Source organism: Myotis yumanensis, unplaced genomic scaffold, assembly GCF_028538775.1.
Source record: "Myotis yumanensis isolate MYYU_CA2020_CCGP unplaced genomic scaffold, mMyoYum1.0.hap1 SCAF_6, whole genome shotgun sequence".
Taxonomy (NCBI): domain Eukaryota; kingdom Metazoa; phylum Chordata; class Mammalia; order Chiroptera; family Vespertilionidae; genus Myotis; species Myotis yumanensis.
Window position 1 is genome coordinate 6637805 of NW_027223757.1, and position 20220 is coordinate 6658024.

Below are 20220 nucleotides of genomic sequence, written 5' to 3' on the forward strand. Positions count from 1 at the left end.
CTCCGTGCTGCCCCCCCCCCCCCCGCCCCCGAGTGCACAAATTTTTGTGCACCGGGCCTCTAGTATAGCATAATCAGAAACTGAAGATAGCTTGCTCCCTGGCCAGGTGGCTTAGTTGGAGTGTTGTCCTGCATTCCATACACAAAAAAGGTTGTGGTTCAATTCCCAATCAGGGCACATACCTAGGTTTTGGGTTTGATCCTCAGTCAGGGTGCATATGGGAAGTATCCATCTCTCTCTCTCTCTCTCTCTCTCTCTCTCAACAAACATATTCTTGGGTGAGGATTTAAAAAAAGATAGCTAGGGTGAACTCTTCATAGGTTATCTTTTATCCAGGTTGTAGAATGCATAATGAAAAACACCATGGCATTCAAAAATATCTCAGCCTTTCAACAGATAACAGAGTGTTTGTTTAAACATAGAAATCTACTGTGATTCAATGCAGGAGACTGTGAAAGGCCTGAACTATGTATGCATCTCTGTGTCCATATATGTGACAATAGAAATTTCTTGGTTGCTAAGCAAAGATGAACCACAAAAGACACAATAAGCTACAAAGCAAAGCAAATGACTAATAATCAAAATTAGTTTCGGTTTTTATCATGAATGTCCAAAGTGACAGCATACTGTGAGGGTGGTAGGTTCTCACTGATTAGGTTTTAAGAGACCACAGACTCTGGCATTCCAAGCACTTTAATCCGTGACAGAGCCAAAACAAATAGAAGAATGATAAAAACATTCTTTCGGGTATAAAGAGTGCTGTACTTGAGTTTTTGTATTTCCTCCCCCTGCAGGTATTGTGAACACTGATAATTTCCAAAACACAAATCCTGGTCTGGAAACTCAAGAGAGAAATGCTATCGTCTCTGCCCGAATAAGAAGCTAATAAGAAATGTACTTATAAAGTATGTTTACAACACAATGTAATATGCCCTTCGTTGCCATTTTGCTTCCTCTCCCACTAGGTTTGGCATCAACCACCTGGGCACCTGCCATGAGTAATACTGCGACACGAACGCTGGAGCGCAGTGCCCAGAACACTGCATCGAGCCCTGGATTCTCTCAGAGCTGCATTTTTTTTCAATGAACGCGTAAGACGTCCAATGCTGGCGACTGTCCAAGGCGATGATCAATGATAATGGATGAAAGCCACCATCAAGAGCTGCAGTCTACGCACGCTGTGTTCAAGAGAACAGTCTTGGTCACTGAAGCTACGGCTCTAGGAATCTGTGGTTCTCTCCTGGAGGGGTCTCCTTGCTAGCTGTCCTTCTGTTGCAGCCCTGGATGGAGATGCAGATGGAGCCCGCTGCCATTTATGCTGCAGTCAACTCTGGTCCAGCGGACGTGCACATCGCCTACGGACGCCGCCCTGTTCATCTGCGTGGATCCTCAACAAGAACAATGATGGACTAGAAACTCATAGAGTTTGTGTTTCAAATTTATAAAATTAAACCTGCTCCAACAGGTGATATAGGGAGGCATGCTCGCAACCTCTGGATTCAAGCAGAAGCAAGGCCCGAGGGCACAGAGCCTTCTCAGTGGTAACGGCGGGTTCCTTAAGGCTTCCTTGCACAGGGTCCTTGCACCAGGTCCGGTGGGGCGCACATGAGCCCTCCGGTGCGCGGCTCACTTATTCCTACAAGGCCTGGGGCACGGGAAGCTGCCAGCACTTCATTCATCTTGCCTGTTGACAAAAGGAACAATAACTGGTCATCACTGGTCAATGGAATCACTTTTCCTAGCGTCGTTGTGTTTTTTTTTCCTCCCTGAGATAATTCCTACAGAAGAGATGGTGTCAATACAGCAGCAAACGTTTCAATGTCTGATGGAGGGCTGTGCTCTGCAACGCCTCGTCTTCTTCCAGGGGAGCAGGGAGCACGGAGCACCGTGTCCGTCTCTCCTTGGCTGGAATGGCTTGGAGACACCCCTGTTCCGGACGCCAGGACGCCCAGGCTCCAGATGCGATTCCACCAGTAACTAAGGTCACCTCGCTGGCCGGGCTCCTTCACACAGAGGCTAAGAGGACGTCCATGGACGAGGTCTTAAAGCGGAGGCCAATCCGACCACAGTAACGGACCCCTGCAGTCCCGGCCTCACAGCTCCTCGAGAGCAGGACCAGCCATGGTCCCGCTTACAAAACCTGCACATGGGCCCCCAGGGTCCCAGTTCAGCCTCGAGCTGAGAGCCGGCTGAAATCCCAGAGAAGTCTCACAATATCTGTTAGCATCTGAAGTCAACTAAAATCTTCTTGAATGATGCCGTGATGGAGTCACATGGACACACAACTCTGAAGATACACATTTCTACACCTTTTACTGTTTTAAGACCTAAGTGTGTCATTTTTTTGCTACTTGCTCGTTTTTGTAAATTATGAAGTAATCCTAGAATACCTAAAAAACACATCATTACAATAACCTGGAAGCCGTATGTAAGAGCACGCTACACAACCATGAAGTTCAACAAGCTTAAGGAATTATGTCAAGTACCTTTACTAAGACATGCATCTGGTAAGCACAGGTGGGGTCCAGACCCAGGAAGTCTGACCCTGGAACTGGTGCTCTCACCATTATGCTACACTGCCTGCCTCACGTACTGAGCACTGAGTCGCCGAGGCAGGAGGCGGGCGGGAGACCAGGCCGCTGATTCTTGCTTTTCGACACGCTGTCTCTGGCTAGTGACCCTGAGAAGGACGAACTCATGATTTATTATTATGGTTTGTCTCTTCTGCCTCGTTAGGTCACTGTAATTGCCTTCTGAGGAACACCCTGCAAGACAGACAATGGTCTCCACGAAGTAGCTGAGGTTCGGAGAGTGCCCTGCCCAGTGCCCATGGCAAATGCCAGCGCGGGGACTGGCACTCCTGCTCCTCCCACGGCGACATCCTGCGGAGTGTCACATGTGCTGCGGAGACCCACCCCACCTCGAGGCGCCACAGAGGAAGCCCCACCGCTCCGGAGAGCGTGGCCACCGCGTGACACTCCTGACACCGGGCCGGCCCCGAGCTCCCGAGCAGCTGGACGCTGTGGCGAAGAGCGGCCTCCTCGCTCACTGGGGGTCGGTCTTTGTTACCCGGTACCAGCGTGCCTCTCGGCCCCTGCAACGCTGCTATAACTTCCTACGAGTGAAAAGCAGGAGGCCAAGCCCCACGTTTCAATGAGAACGTGGCACAAAGAATAAGACTTAAAAAACACAAAAAACGGACGTGGCAGTGCCTGGAAGGGGAAGTAACACCTGGAGGAAAGTGTAAAAGTCCCAGAACCAGTTTCTGCAGCTCCCGTTGCCATGATGGCGTATTCGCTGCAGCTGTCTTTAACTGGGCACTGCTTGGGGGGGTGAGGTAGTTACTCTTAGGAAATGGGCACAGTTAAGGGAACACGAGGCAGGCACTCCTTACAGCTGTAACTCACTGGGGGCTCCACACACATCTCACCCACCCACACAAACAGCCCTGCCAGGTAGAGAGGGGGAGTCCCACACTGCAAAGGAGAAAAGGGGGGTTCAGGAGAGTCAATGGCCTGGCCCCCCAAATTCTCTGCCTTCCCTGCCACAGGGATTCCCTCAGCTTCCTGTACTGCCAGCCCTGTGCGTGGCCACCCTGACAGTGACCCTGCTGCTGACCAGGACCATGGGGAGGCACACTGCTTTCGAAGAGCCACAGCCTTTCCTGCTCACACTAACCCAGGTATGGAGGTAGCGGCCCAGCTTCTACATTAACTGTACAGTCATAGGAGGGGGAGAAGGACCAGCAGAGCGCCTCCTCGGAGAACCACAGCCCGGCTGCCTGCAGGGAGAAACAGAATCGAGGCTAACAGCTTGAAGGCGTCTGTGGCCTGGTGCACATTTTCCCTCCTTAAGTGAATGTGTTCTGACCTCCAAATGACCTACCAGCTGCCCACAGCCCCAAGAACCACCTCTACACCACAGGGGAGGGAGAAAGGCGGGGAGAACACCTGGAGGGACGGAATTAGGAGGCTCGGGCCCCTTTGTAATTGATTAACCTCCTTCCTTCCTTCCTTTCTTCCCCCGTAAACCTCCCCTCAGAGCTGCCAGCGATCAGCAAGGCTGCTGGCTGGGATTCGTGGCAAGAGGAGGACAGAGAGAAAACCTCCCGGGGTGGTGTGTTCCAGCACTAAAGCCACGGGGTTAGTCACCAGCGGCCCCATGAGGAAGTGACGGCTGTACCAGGAACACTGGGCCTCCCAGCGCTCTGGGTGCCGAGCCTCGGCCCCTGCCTGCCAGGCCAAAGGGGAGCCAATGACTCCCGGTGCCAGGCCCCATCTGCGCCTCCAGCTGGTCCACGCAGCTGGCGTATGGGAGCAGGAAGGCTGGTGCAGACCGGCGTGGACCAGTGTGCGTCCCAGCATCATCTGCAAGTGTTTACTGTTCTGCAGTTAGAAACCTACTCAAGATGTGGCAGACGACGTCCCGCTGGATCAGAACACTGTGAAGCCAGGCCTCGCCAATACCAAGCGTGAGGATGATTAAATGGAGGCAATTACTTGCTATTAGGGAAGTTTACTTCGATGATGGGGGAGACCCAGCTTCCTCTGAGAAACCGAGACCATGCTTTGCTTCCGGGACCACACGTGGGTTGTGCGTATAATCTTTGAGATTCCCTAGAAAAGCTAGTTAATTCCAAGAGGATCGAAAGAAGGACATTAGTGCTAAAACAGACCTTAGGAATTAGAGGGCACAAAAGTCTCATTTTAAACACTAGAAAATCAAAGCTCAGAAGTTTCACACTCGCCCATGGGCACACAAAGACTGAAAATCTAGATGATCTGCTCTCTTGTCCTACAATATACTCTTTGCTCTCTAATGTCCCTCATTCATTTAATTCAAACATTTCACATATTAAATCCTGGAAAATTGTGCCACTTGGTACGAATGGTCCCAATAGAACAGACCCGGGACCACAGTGGACTGAGCTGGTCCAAAGGCGTTGAATCCTATGTGAGCAGGTGGAGGAAGGCGCAGGCCCAGGTCTGGGGAACCCCTCCAGCGAGCGCATCCGTGGAGAGGCAGTTGAGCACCCCGTTTAGAATGTGCAACCCGCAGTCAGGCCCCCGAGCCTGGGGCCTCTGATTTTGCTCTTTGTTAAGTGTGCAGTCCATGGGAAAGCTTACTATGCTTTTCCTCAACTGTAAAAATGGCGATTCATACCCACCACTGAGGCCAGCTGTGGGCATTCAGGGAGGGGTAGTGGGGGCAGCGTTCACCACAGAGGAAGCGGGCATGCTCATCGATGCTTAGGGGACAGGAACAAGGCGGAAGTTTGCCATTCCCTCTGCCCGCATGTTGTTCCCTCTCCTCTCTACCTTGATCGCGCTTGCTTACTCGGCCACTGAACACCCTCTGCTCAATGGCTGCCTTCTAAGTGGCGAAGGCCCGGTCACCAGCCTGCCTCAGCCCACACCTGGGCACAGCCTGTCCCAGCACCTCCTCCCTTTCCTGTGACCGAGGGCTCTCTGAGATGACTGAGTGACTGAGGGGCACGGCCCTCACCTCCTCCTGGATCAGGAGGTCAGTGATTCTGCTGACCACACACTGCACTCCACTCCGGCCACCCAAGAGTCAGGATCCCTCCCTTCTAGGCATGCACCCCACCCCCAACCGAACTACCCTGTCCTCCCTCCTTCTCCAACATTCCTCTCTCTAGGCCAGGGGTGGGCAACCCCTGGCACACGTGCCAAACATGGCACACCAGTAACTTTTGCTGGCACGCGAAACCCTCTCTTATAATCTTCCATTTACAATTGTGAATCTTTGTTCTCAGTGATGAATTTTGTTAAGTCTCGTAATAGGAGTAGCCTGACAGATGAAAGTAGTAGCTCGTGCATATCTCTGAAGGTCACGAAATATAAACCTGATGTAAAATCTCTGTCATCAGTGATGCAGCAGCAAAAGTCCCACTGATAATATCAAACAGAGTCATAAAGTTTTCTGTCGGACTATCAGTGTACATGTATACATTAAAAAATAAATGTATTTTTCATCATCATATACTGTTTTTGTCGCTCAAATGAATTTTACTATTTCTTCAAGGTTCTTCACATATGTACACCTTAAGAGATATCAAGTAGGCATAACATGTTCTCAAAAAATTAGGGTTGGCACGCAGAAGAATTCTGAGTCAGAGATTTTGCTGGTTTTGGCACGCACTCACAAAAAGGTTGCCTACCCCTGCTCTAGGCCATTCCTATTCGCAGGAGAGAATCCTCACAAGCAACTAGGAATCTATGTAGTTTATAAATATATATATGCATCTATATATTTTTTATAAGTGAAAGCTTATGCCTTTAGAGAGGTACCAGAAAAAAAAGAAGAAAAAAGAACTGCTGTTAACAACTCACATACGCCCTCACAAGACTGCACGCCAACATCTGCACCTTGGGATGGGTGGTGGGAGGGAGACGAGAAGCAGAAGGAGAAAGGGAGAGAGCAGGCGGACCATGTTAACGGATGGGAAGAACGGACCACAGGCTCCATGAGAGCAACGCCGGGCCTGTCTGTGTTGTTATAAGATCCCCGCTCCTGGGCATGGGGCTGCTCCATGGGACTGAAGGAATGAAAGTGGAACAACAGTCAAGAGTCATCCTGGATGTGTAACCGTCCACTTGCTACACCTTCATCACTGCAGACCATCTGTATGAAAACAGCCCCGAGACATTCATCGTCGGGCAGTGGGGTTCGGGCCGTGGGATCCCCTCGCCAGCCTGGGAGCCTGGAGCCGGGGCTGAGCTAATTCTCATGAGTTTTACAAGAGAGCCTCCCCTCCCGCTTAAAGGTTAACAGGTTCCATTCTGGGTTCCCAAGAAAAGACACTATAACATTTAACATGTGTTTAGTAAAACAGAAGTCATCGGCTAGTGCATTTTTAATCATTTTAAACGTCCATGTTAAAATTGACTCCCAATATTTGTATAGGCATGCACCTTATGCATGAAGCATTACACTCTAGAAGCACGGGACGTTAATTATGTGTTATTATTGGAAGAAGTCAGTGTTTAAAGAAACCCTTTTGAAAACTGAACAATCAATCATCCGTTTTTTAAAATTTCGAGTGTCATACGTCCAACTTGCTCAGAGCTAATTCAGTCTGGTGTCCTCAGCTGCCTTCTCAGCTGAGTAGGAGACGATAGGCCACTCGGGGAGCAGATGCTTCAGTACTGGCAGCAGAAACACATCTGCGAAGGGGCCCAGTGGCAGAGGACCGACATGACTGCGTCCGGAGAGGACAAGCCCCTCGCTTTCCTGGGAAGCCAGGAAACAGAGCCAGGGCAGCTGACCCGCAGAGCTCTGGGGCAGGAAAACCCCCCGCCCCCGTGGGACAGCGAGCCCCAGGTCGGAGGGGACAGGCAGCAGAACAGGCTTCCAGGCCCAGCCTGGCCTCAGGGTGGACTCAGGCCTCCGTCGGGTCTGTACTTCGTAGGCATCTGCGTCCTCTCCTTACCTAGAAGCATCTAAAATCGGGAACTGCCCGCTTAAAAGAACCCCAGGAAGGTAAGTGAGCGAAATTACAAGAAGAAAAGAGACTATTATTCATGTGTCTGGTGGGAGTGCCTGCTCTGATGCTCGATCGGAGTTGCCTGCGCTATCTCTCGTGTGCTCTTGAATGACGGGACGGGACGGGAGCTGGCCCCACGTCCAGGGCAGGAGTAGTGCAGAACTAGCGAATGCAGCAGCCACGGTCACGTTCACACTGACAGCCAGAGCAGCGAGGACCCTGCCGCTGAGTCAGCCCTTCACAGCCTGTGCTTTCCCCGCGTCCCCGGAGGGATAACCCGGCGTCGGGACAAGCACTATCCTTGAGCTGCAGGCCTTTTGTGTTTTATTTTTCTCTTTTTACAGAATGATAGTCTTCAGGAAGGCCCGGTGCCTTATTTTAGAAGGTCACGGAGAACTCCAAACATGACCGAGTTAATGAACCACCAAAAGACGCTCTTCCTCTGCAAACACGGCGCAGTCGGGGGAACGTGTGTCTCCGGTGGATCTGAAAGCGCGGGACAGAACGGGCGTGACTGCTGGCAATGGGTTGCTTTCTGCAATCGCATTCCTCAGCAGCCACGGTTGGCCAGGGTCTGGGGTAAGAAAACCTGACGGGCAGTGTGTGAGAGTGGAGGTGCAGCACACCCGTGCCCCCACGACTGCCTCACGTGCTCAGGAGCTGGGGTGGCCTGGGACACCCCGGACCCGCCTCAGGACTCCGGGCCCTGGCACCTGCATTCCGTCCAGCCGTGCGGAGGCCCAGGCCCTTTCCCAGAAGACCTCAGGTGTGAGCAACCCCCCAATTACAAATCCCATCACAGTATGGAATTCCCCCTAAAAACAGGTAAGCACCGATGAGCCCAGTGGAGACGGGGGAGGAGAGCGTCACTGGGTGACTCGCTGCCACCCACGGGCCTTGCTATTCCCCTCCGTGCCTCAGCTGAGGACGGACTATTACACGCTGTGAGGTGGCTGGGAAGAGCTGGGACCACATCCATGAGAGCCAGGACCGTTCGTTTCCCATCTCCGAGCTGCCAGGGTCGGGACAGAGGCCGTCTGCCCAGTCCTGCCTGAGATCCCGCCCCCTCCCGCCCCACCGTCTCAAAGATACATTTGGAAAGCCACTGGTCTTACACAACTTTTGTCTGGAAAGCCTTGTTCTAAAGTGATGTTATGCACGCCCGATGAATCAGGTCAAATGAGGGGCCACCACAATGCAGGCCCTGGACCCCACACAAAATTCCCAGGACCCAACCCTCCTCTGCACTCAGGGGCCACTTTCTTGATGGGTGTCTCCTGCCCGTCTAGATGTCTGGTGGACTTTTTTTCTTTGCTTGCAAATCAGGCACAGGAAGCTGTCCTCCTCCCACAGCCCTGGATTCTGGGGTGTCTGCAAGTTCTTCCAGTGCCCAGGGGTGTACGTTTTCAAGGCCAAGGCCCCCCGAGGACAACACGGCCATCTCACCGTCTTCTAACTTTCCTAGGCTCGCCTCCCTCTGACGGGCGCTTTCTGCTTTATCCATGGGCAGAACACCATAGGCCCAAGCGGTGGGCCTCTCCCTGACTGGTAGTTTTTCAATTTACACTCATTAGCAGGATGACATGTGGAGTTTCTTAGCTCCTCCTCTGCGGGAGCTTCCATTTCTGAAACTCCGTCCACTGAATTTCTCCCTGAACCCTGTGAAATCTGTCTTCCAAAACATGTTACAGTACAAGCTTTAGGTTGGCCAAAGGCGATCAAGGCCCGCATCACCAGGTCTGCAGTAACAGCTACCCCTTACTTCGCACTGTGTCTCTGCCATGAATTCCCATACGAACCGGGACAGTCATCCTTTTCCCCATTTGTGCAGAGATCAGAGAGGCCTGCGGCCCGAGGCAACACAGTGAGGAAGGGGCAGCACAGGAAAGCCCAGCTCTGAGCGACTCCAAAACCCGAGGCCGCCCTCACCCTGCACTGCCTGACACTCTTTAGAAAGTTCTACTGTTTCTTTCTCTTTTGGAAGAGAACAATTTTACTACTTCTTTCCAGCATTTACACATATTACTCATTTTTTTTCTAGCTACATTTTTAATTTTGACCCATATACATATGACATAACATTATATTAGTTTCAAATGAAAAAGTTTTCTCTTTGCAATGTTTCATTCTATATGGAAAACAGAATAATTCTTCTATATTTTTCGAAATAAAAAAACGCCTAGATTTAGGGTTATAGGCTACTTTACTTTTTTTCATACCTTACACCTCTTATACTTTTTTCTATTGTATGCATTCATTGTATTGTTTTTAAAATAGAAACAAGAATAGAAATAGAATCTGCATATTTTGAGACTCTATTTTATCTATACAACTAGAGGCTCAGTGCACAAAAATGGTGCAAGGGTGGGGTCCCTAGGCCTGGCAGGCAATCAGGGCTGATCGGGGCTTGCCAGCCAGAGAGAGGAATGGGGGGGCGGGGGGGGGGGGACCACGGGAGGTTGGCCGGCCGGGGGAGGTTGGCTGAGGGAGCGCACTGACCACCAGGGGGCAGCTCCTGTATGGAGCGTCTGCCCCCTGGTGGTCAGTGTGCGTCATAGTGACTGGTCGTTGCGGTCGTTCTGGTCGCTTAAGCTTCTATGGGACAGATACTATTTCTTCTTTAACAACATTTAGCAAAAATTTAAAAATTAGAAAGAGGAAGTTTTGCAAACTAGAGAGTCTTCATGATTGGAATTTTATTAAAAAAATAAATAGGAAAGGTACATTTATTTTTTAAAGAGGCACCACCCAGCCAGCTGGCGTGGGAAGGGGCCTGCAGGCACTCGGTCCCATTCCCTCCACAGCCCGGTCCAGGCATCTCTGCTGACGCTCCCCTCCTGCACCCACTTTGAGCCGACTGTGTCCAGAGGGGAGTCTAGCTCCCAAAGGCCTTCTGTTTACCTCCCCAACCTAATCAACCTCTACATGGGAACGAATATGACCAATGTATGGGTATAGGGTGGACCTAGCCCCATAGGCCTTAGTATACTTGTTAACTAACCAAGGTGAACACTTGGGAGTGTTTCTAAACCTGTTCCAACGTTCACAGATTATCTGAGCACTGTGCAAATCCCAAGTTCACAAACTGCACGTGTGGTCTTGCAGGAACCTGGACATGTCCCCGACATGCTGACTAACCTCTCCAAGGTTAGAGGCGATGACAGCGTCAAGGACTGTAACATGAACTCTCTTTTAAAAGCTGAATTTAACCTAAGTGGTCTTTAGATAAACTCACGAGTTACTTTAAACAGCTTAATTCTAACCAAGGCAAGTCTCTTAGGAAGTAAGACGCTTGCAGCCTACAGTACAAAGAGGAGCACTTCTGCGCAGTTGGACAGTTCTGTGCATTTACACGCCTATTCACAGTTTTAAAAGTTATGGAGATCAATGGGCTGGCCCCTGGCTGAAATAATCCCATGATCTGAAAATCTGTACGTGCCTCTGCTGGCAGCTCTGAGTTTCTGCCGCCAACTAACGATTTGGTGCCGGCAAGCTGTCTTCCATTAAGGGTCCAGAGAACATTTTATCGTAAGACTTCAGAAGAAGAGCCAGGTTTTCCGGGATTCAGTTATATGAAGCGTCATCATAGTTTTGCTTTTTATATCTACGGTTAAGAAGCAAGATGTCTTAAAAAATGTCCTGTTTGACTTTCTAAAAACGCTTAAGTGAGACTCTTTCATCGTTCCGAACCTGATAAAAACATCTTAAACCACCATGAAAACATTTAAAACTACCACCACATTGTATTTTTACATCACCCCTCTTCTCAGGACTATGCCATTTCCCTTGTGTTTTGCCCTCAGCAAACTTGGATCGGGACTTGACCAAGGTTCGCTGTCCCAAAGAGGTTTGTTTGGCTTTCTAAGGCCTGCAGCTCCCCCGCCCCTGCCCCCGCCCCCGCCCCCAGCCATCTTTCTGTAAAATCTCACCCCCTACCGTCTTCAAAGTTCGTGGGACTAACCTTCCTTCTGAAGCCTCTCAGGTGAGTCCCTCTCAGCCGCCAGACCTGGGTCCCTGGAGTCCCATGCAACACGGGGTACACACTTGGTTTCCATGCTTTCCTGCCTTCTGTTACTATTACACTCGGAGCTTCTAACGGATGACAGCATGTCATTGCTCTAGCACCCAACACAGGGCCTGGCCACTCAATCATCTGTTGGGTGAACAAATAAACAAAGCCTAAAGCCAAACTGATGACCAATATGTGCTCATTCTTTATAGTTAAAGCTTCTCCTTTTTCTCTACTACTTCAAATAACAATGCAGGACATCTGAAAATCTGTTAATACTTTTTTTTTCCACTTGAAAACTAAAAGAATGGTAGAACAAGTCTCAGACTGGCATTTCCTGCCTTGTCCTATAGCTTTTGGTTTAGAAATCGTCAGCTCTTAGACTATACATTTTATGGATATGAATCTAATGTCTTTATCAACTTCCTACCAACTACAAAACCAGTGCAGTGTCACATACAAGCCTCCTAGGAGGCTGGGCAGGACACTCTTTACTTTCCTTGAATGGAAAAGAAGAGAACAAAGCAGAGAGTTAGAGAGATACGTGTCTACACAGAACTCAATTTTACTGAAATCAACACAGGCACAAGCAGGGACACACAGCGGAAGTGAGGGGCACAGTGGGCGAGTTAACCTCCAGGGAGAGCAGTATCTTTCTGACATGCAGATCCAGGCAGGCCCCCACCGGGCAGCACGGACAGCGCGGTGCCACTGGGGAAGGCCCGGTGGGCAGCCCTTGCAGGTGACTGGCTATCTGGTCTCTGGGACATACAACCGTCGGAGGTTCACAGCTACTGTGTGAAGCCGGACCCGGGGGGGGGGGGGGGGGTAGTTAACCACTGTAACCATTCTGACCAGTCCTGGTACTGTCCATACCGGTACCGATGGGCATGAGGTCCGTTTCACTTCTTTTGACCCCCAGGGGGGGACGTATGTCTCCCAGTGCAGTACAACTAGTGTCCACTGAAACGAGCAGTGGCACTCAATGTCTATCTGCTCAATAGCTTCCTACTAAGTCCTTAACACTTAGAATGAGCACTATTTTACTCTGGGTCGCCACGGCGGGAGGAGTCTTCATTCTGCAGCCAAGGCCCTCTGTCCTCGTCACAGGGACTGTAGCAACAGAGGTTTAATGCCGATGTGCTGCTATGTTTCACAGCCCTGGCGATGCGGGGCTCCTCACAGGTGGCGTGGCCGAGGGAGCATTTACAGAGCGCGTGCCAGCGCTGTCTCTAGACACAGCCACCATATCCCCCACTATCGCAGGACAGGCGTCACGGCGGCCTTCCTTCTGCCTGAGACAGGCTCAGGGGCGAGAAGGGTCCCAGGCCAGTGTCAGAGCTGGGAACCGAACCCCAACCTTCAGATGCTCTGCACTCCGTCCCAGCCACTGTGAAACCCAGAACCTGTGGGACATCTGTTACAGAGGACGCCACTTCCCCATTGTTGACGGCTAGAAAACTACTAATTAAAGTTAAACACTACCTCCTTGCCTCAAACTAGAGGGTCATGGTTAAAATACTATTTGGAAAGCAGGCAGAACAATGAGAATTCTCTCCTCCTCTAGAGGAATATAAAGGTAACACTGCCACGCACAAAGCTGCCATCAGCATTAACCCAACCCGTCGCCGGGGCCCGCTCTGTCTTGGGTCCCTTACTGTGCAGCTTTATTGTACTGTGTGCTCCTGTCCTACCAGTAAGGCCCCCAGTGACCCGCTAATCCTCACGTCCACTGTGGTCAGCCCTCCACCACGCTGCCCTCGGCCATCGCTGGGCTGGGCAGGAGTTACAAGCGTCTTCTAGCAGCATCTGCCCCAGCATCACCCGCCCTTCATCCTTTCACTTTCATCTCCAGCTGTATACCTCGCTCCCTGCTCCACTGGCTGGTTTCTGCATTCCAAAGGGCGGTGCAACACCATTTTGGGGGGCGTGTGCGAACTTCCCACCCCAAACACCAGCACGCACAGTACTCCCAGTGTTTCCTCTCCAGGGCGTGTTTTCCTTGTAGAGGGAGGGCTGCGTTTACTCAGGGCCCCTCACATCATAAATACGGCGACGTACACAGACATCCCGCCTAACGGAGCACTTAGGCGGACGTGCGATGAATGTTTCCAGCTAACTGTAACGAAGGTGGTCATTTCAGAGAGAACTTCCTTGGGGGAATAGAAGGAATGCTCGGAGCTTTCCAAAAACGTGTCTCCTATAAACTGCTTGCCGCCAAGCGCTTTCCCGCGGAGGGCGTGCTGCCTAGACAGGCATGGTGGTCGCTAACAGCAGGGTGGTGATCATGGATGTGGGGGGTGGTGGGGGGGTGGTGGCTGGGGGGGGGGGGGGGTGGGAGACACACGTCGAAATGCAACCCACGCCCAACTGCCATTTCGATTCCTGAAGAACCATCAAAGCCAACACACACAAGACGCCTTCTGTCCGCTGCTCAGATAGGATACACACAGCGTGGACACACCCACTCCACGGCTGCCATACACGGAAAATGAAGCACACACCCAGGTCACTGTAGGCGAGAGCTGTGAGACTTCAGGGGGAAAAGTGATTGCTTCCGGACAGGGTTCCTGGAGGTCAGAAGTGATGTTTTAGGGAGAACTAAAGTTTGCTACAGTGTTTACCATCTTCCAAAATAGAAACCAAGCTCGTTCCCTGGAACAGGGAATGTCAAAGGTCCACTTTCTCCCGAACCCACTCTCTCCCCCGCACCCACTCTCTCTCCAGCACCCACTCTCTCTCCCGCATCCACTATCTCCCCCGCACCCACTCTCTCTCCAGCACCCACTCTCTCTCCGGAATACTCCCCGCTTCCCCGAAGGACCCCTCACCGCCCCAGGCCGCAGGTGATCCCCTCCCCCATCCTCCCTCAGCACCAGCAGGGATTCCTGCAGGCACGCCCTGCCCTGCCCTGCCCAGCCCTGCAAGCAGGCACCTGGGGAGGGTGGGAGAGTGGCTCCTAAGATGTTACTTACAGAGGTTTTTAAGTCTATAGGCTTTAAAAGAAACATCTAAAGGAAATAAAAATAGCCGGGAGTACTGAGTACAGACCAGGCCTGTGCGAGACCTACAGGCATGCCTCCTGCATCCCCCACAGCGCTCTGGGAAGTCTGAGGAATGCTGGGAAGTCTGAGGACTGCGCTGTCTGGGGCCTGCCTGTCCCACACAGGGGACATCAGGCTTAGCCCATGAATGTCTTCCCTGTCATCTCAATGCCAACCCACGGCAGGCTCAGGATTCGAATCAGGACGACCTCAAAGGCCCCTGTTTTAGCATAACATAATCATACCCGTTTTCTATGAAACCAACTTTACACTTAGTTGCTTTTAAAAAAAATATATGTATTTTTATTGATTTCAGAGAGGAAGGGAGAGGGAGAGATAGAAACGTCAATGATGAGAGCGAATCATTGATTGGTTGCCTCCCACATGCCCCACACTGGGGAATCGAAATCAAAACCTGGGCATGTGCCCCGACTGGGAATCGAACCATGATCGCCTGGTCTATAGGTCAACGCTCAACCACTGAGCCACACTGGCCGGGCTGCACTTAGTTTCAAGTAAAGCAGACTTGCTACTGTTTTTACTCAGCAGAAATAAGCTTTCTTAATTACACTGGAAGAACTTCAAAGTGTTTGCAAATGAAAGAACAATTAGGCAGTGCACATTCCGAAAGCCATTTGGTGGTGAGAGAAGACAAAATGGTACTCAACATCTTACATACACAAAAAAGCCAAGGCCACAGCCACCTCCCTCCTATCTATAATAATATAAACATAATATGCTAATTAGACTGGACAGCCAAACGACCTTCTGGACGAAGCCAGGACTGCAAGGGCTGAGGCAAGCCGCTGCAGCTGCAAGAGCTGAACCCCTTGCACGAATTTCATGCACCGGGCCTCTAGTGCCTAAATAAAAAAAGAACAGCTGGTTTCCTGAAAATCCACCAGAAAAGAAAAAAGTCAGGCTTCACAGTTAAATGTGAATTTCCAGCACTGACTTGGAACGAGAACAGATGACTTGCTGTCTACAACCATCAAGAAATCTGTTATCTACAACGTTGACAAGTGGGATATTCCATATAAGGTCATTTTTCAGGACCACATGACACATGGAGCATAAATCCCACTCCATCGGCAATGGCGCATCTGGACACAGTGAAACCAAGGCCTGTGGCTCGTTATTCTTGCTCTTCAGTAAGTTTTCTGTCTTATCTCCCAATGTGAAAGCTACCAGCGGTACTGCTTACTGCTGCTGGCCCGATACCAGACGCTGGGCTGGCTGCCGGACTAGTTGGTGGAATTTCTTGCTCGAGCAGGATACCCTGTCAGCTCCAGCTCTTACTATGGGGGCTGGAAATCCCGACGACCACGACTCTCCGAGCAGGTCTGAGGTACGAACCGGAGTTCATTCTCTGGTGAATACAGGGGCTTCTCCTTTCAGCTGGACCGGCAGACCATGCCCCTCAATCGGCTACAAACACAGACAGAACACCCACCAACTCTATAGGGCCTGATGGCTCTGACAGCAAGACCCGGGACCCGCCTGTCTGACCACGTCCAACCTGAACGACTGCCCTGGCCATGGGCTTCTCCAAAACAGACCTCGTCCCAACTGCTTGGGCTACTCCGGAGCGCTGATCTGCACATCCTGGTTTTTACTAAGCTGTTTAAGAACCATCAAGGGTTCTGGGTCAGTGGCTTTAAATTAGGCAGCATTCCTTGTAAATACCCGATAATTTGCATGGTTTCAGAAGTAAATCGTTAACAGCGGACATTCTGACGGTCTCTCTGAAGGAATTGCTAGTAAGCGGGTCTCAGGCACGACCGATGCAGAGCTGACCCCATGAATCACAAGTCCTTACAGCTGCTCCCAGACAAACGCTGCACTGGACGCATGATCCACAAAGAAGCACATTAGCGTGTGAGGTGGGAGAGAAGGTGCAGACTTCAGATACAGAGCTTACATCTTTGGTTACGAAGCAAAAGGAAGGCCTGCTATGTGGGTTGGTCAGAAAGATGAATTGGTAAGTCCTGTAGCTCCGAGAGCCAGCTCTCTCCTGTTCACTGCTGCACCCCATCGCTGCCCATGGCACCAGGCACACAGTAGGCACTCAACAGATGTTTGTTGCAGTCACTGTCTCACTCAAGGTTAGAAGCCATTCTGGGGCATTGCCGCCGGGCACCAATCCTCCTCGCACTCACCGGAAAGTCGCTGTTTTTGCTGACCGCTTCAGAGGTGTCGGCTAACTGTCAAATTCTGACAACTCCCAGTCTCTTCTCTAATTCACTCAAATTGCATGTGTATTGTATGACGTGTGACAACTGTGTTGTGTTTGTCTGACTTCACTAGTTAAAAGTCTGATGGCCATGTAATTTACTGTCTGTGGGAAAACACTTTCAAGGATGAAAACTAACAATCATAATTGTACTGGGACAACAGGCATAAACTGGGGCTCTGGGCAAATAGGACAAATGCTGTGGTTTTCTACCATGTCTCTTACATCGCCCTCTCATTTTTATAGGTGCCTGTGTACGACGAGGTGAGTATATTTTACTGATATATGCTTTTTGAGGGGAAAAAAAACACACCTCTTTACTTACAACTGAATTTACAGATATTTCTAAAAATGTTATCTATCTAGGTTGTCCACTGAAGTAAATTAGTACCTCAAACTTTCTATTCCCACATTGATGAGGAATAAGGGGAACATATAAAGTGAAATGAAGAGATGATATTTTGCTTTCTGATTAGATATAATAAACGAGAGGCCCAGTGGGTGGGTGCACAAAATTCGTGCGGGGGGGGGGGGGGGGGGGCGCGCGGGGAATCCCCTCAGCCTCTCCAATCCGGGACCCCTTGGGGGATGTCTGACAGCTGGTTTAGGCCCGATCTCAGAGATCGGGATAAACCGGCAGTCGGATAGCCCTCTCACAATCCTGGACTGCTGGCTCCTAATCGCTCACCTGCCTGCCTGCCTGGTCGCCCCTAACTGTCCCCCCTGCTGGCCTGATCACCCCTCATTGCCTCTGCGTGCCGGCCTGATCACCATCAGCTTCCCCCTCCCTGCCGGCCTGGTCGCTCCTAACTGCCCCCCCATCCCCACCTGTCTAGTCACCCCTCATTGCCCCGCCGTTGGCCTGGTCACCCCTGCTTGTTCAGTCATTTGGTCATCCCTCACTAACCCCCCTGTCGGCCTGGTCACCCCATGCAGCCTGCTTGTTCAGTCATTTGATCGTCCCTCACTAACCCCCCTGCCGGCCTGATCATAGGCAGCCATCTCGTGAGGCCATGAGGGTTAATTTGCATATCACCTCTTTATTATATAGGATATGAATACCCCAATGGGACCATTAATTTCACTTCAACAAATGGTTACTGGGAGCGAGGCATGGTGGGGCATTCTGCTGAGCACCAGAGGTCAACAGTTGGGAACCAGCGACATCTAAAGCTTGGCTCCTGGGTATCAGTAATGCAGCTGAGAAAAGTTGGCTCCAAAAGTTTCCCCAAATGACCAAGGAGCCTACAATAATCAGTCCATAGGAATTACCTAGCACAGTGATTAAGAGCAAATACCTGTGACCGTGTCAAACACAGTGATTACATTATCAGCATATGCCTGTGGTGAAATTCCTACCTGGACGACTATCATTAATTTCTCCTGGTCATTTGTCATGAATGATTTACTACTACTTAACAATCCACATGGAAACAGGTTCTGCAAAAATGATAGCCAATACTGCACATGTCTTTAATTTCTCCACTAGAATTCAAGCTTACATCTACTCATGGTTACAGTGTGAGTTCATATTGAAGTACTGTATTGCATTGCATTTGGGTATTTCCCAGGCCCCCTAGCCCAAAATGCTATTAAGATACTTAACAAAATTGGTCCCTTTGGCCATTACTCACCCACTTTATCCCTGATCTACAAGATATTAAACGCATATGCCTTCAACTTAAAAAAATTTTTTTATGTGGTTTTCTTCCACATTTAAACCAGCTACTAAAACCCAAATACAATTTTGAAAACAATTTCCCAAATGTCCATGCAGCTGTCAAATGCAGCTTAAACAATGAGAACGAGCACAAAGACAAGGCCGCGTGGGACCCAGAGCACACGCAGCTCTCGGGCTTCTAACGGAGTCGCGGAGACAAAATTCTCCAAGTGCGGTGGGCCCGCGTGGTGAAAGCTGGTCAGGGTGCACAGGAGCTTCCCATTCCTGTAACTAAAATCTCCCTTCAAATTCAACTGGGCCAAAACTTAACCTCTCATCGCTCGGAAAACACCACTTTCTAGGTTTAAAACTCACCGGGTAGGTACTGATCACATTAAGTTTGACATTCCTTTTGTCAAACTTAAATTGATGATCTTGAATAAAAATGTTCTATATCTCATAGTCAACCAAAATCATCATCTTTCTAAAATCTTTACAAGGTAAGAACGTGGCAGAAGTGACATCAGATGGAGAAGAGAGAGCAATCCTAGAATAACCTTAAATTTCATTTGTTCGACTGAATGTTTTCAACAATAGATGTCCGTGCTTTAACTTGCTGTAACATTTTCAAAGCTGTGTCTAGTGGACAGATACACGCTGAGCGCAGACCAACAAGATTCTGCACCCCGTAGGCCTCCCCCTGGGCTGTGACACGTAATGCCGGCATGAATTCACTTTTCTCACCCTGAACTCTACAAATGCGAGGAGGAAAGCTAAATCTTTCTGAAGGGATCAAAGCGCCCTATTTTAATTAGTAAGGTAAAATAGTATTTTAGGCAAACACAGGGAACAAACTCTAAATCTGAAGTGAAAGAGCACCAATCTGAACACGCAGGACATGGCTCTGCGGTGAATGTCACAACCATAGACAGGGAAGGAAAAAAGAGAAGCTTGCAGGAACTTTCTGTCATGGAGTTGGCTACAGACCTTGATCCAAACCACAGAGAGGATGTTAAGAACACAGGGTTTATCGTCTGGGTTAGAACCCGAATTCTGCTCACACTCTCTACATAACTGGGCTCAATTGCCTTGTTCCATCTGTGAAGTACCATAGTGCCTATTTCCACAGAATAAACCGTTTATGTAAAGGGTGTGGTACAGCAGGTACTCAGTGTAGAATCACTAATTGTTACTAGTATTCTCCAATAACACTGACAATCACATAATGCTCAACAATGCCCTCAAAATGCTTGTTCCCACGCTCCCCTCTCCTGGGGATGAGGATGAGGAGGAAGGCGGGAGGAAGAAGGAGAGAGTGAGACATCATTTCTAGGCATCTAGAAAAGCCAAGGAGATCCGAGGCCACTGGTGAAAGCCCTACACATTCTAGGGCAGTGTTTGGCAAACTCATTAGTCAACAGAGCCAAATATCAACAGTACTTTTTCAAAATAAGTCGCCCAGGCCAAAAACCGATTCTGCGCATGGGCCACGAAGTTTGAATTGCACTGTACACGCATCCGCATGTGGTATTTTGTGGAAGAGCCACATTCAAGGGGCCAAAAAGCCACATGTGGCTCATGAGCCACAGTTTGCCGACCACAGTTCTAGGAGACCGAGCCATCAGCCAGTGTCTTGGCGCTACGGAGAATCTAAGAGGCTTCTAATTAATGAGGAATGCGGAGATAAAATATAGGATACCCAGGTAAGTTTGAACTTCAGACATACTTCTATTTTAAAAGGCCATTCATTATTTATCTGAAATTCAA

General features: G+C 50.0%; 1 protein-coding gene across 1 annotated transcript in view; it reads right to left on the reverse strand.

Moving 5' to 3' along the window:
* Positions 1 to 412: 412 nt before the first annotated feature.
* Positions 413 to 20220, reverse strand: part of SCAF8 (SR-related CTD associated factor 8) — a 110588-nt gene continuing 90780 nt past the window's right edge. Inside the window, exon 22 of the mRNA XM_070417420.1 lies at positions 413 to 1684. The gene's annotated coding sequence lies outside the window, so the exon portion shown is untranslated. The remainder of the gene's footprint in view (positions 1685 to 20220) is intronic.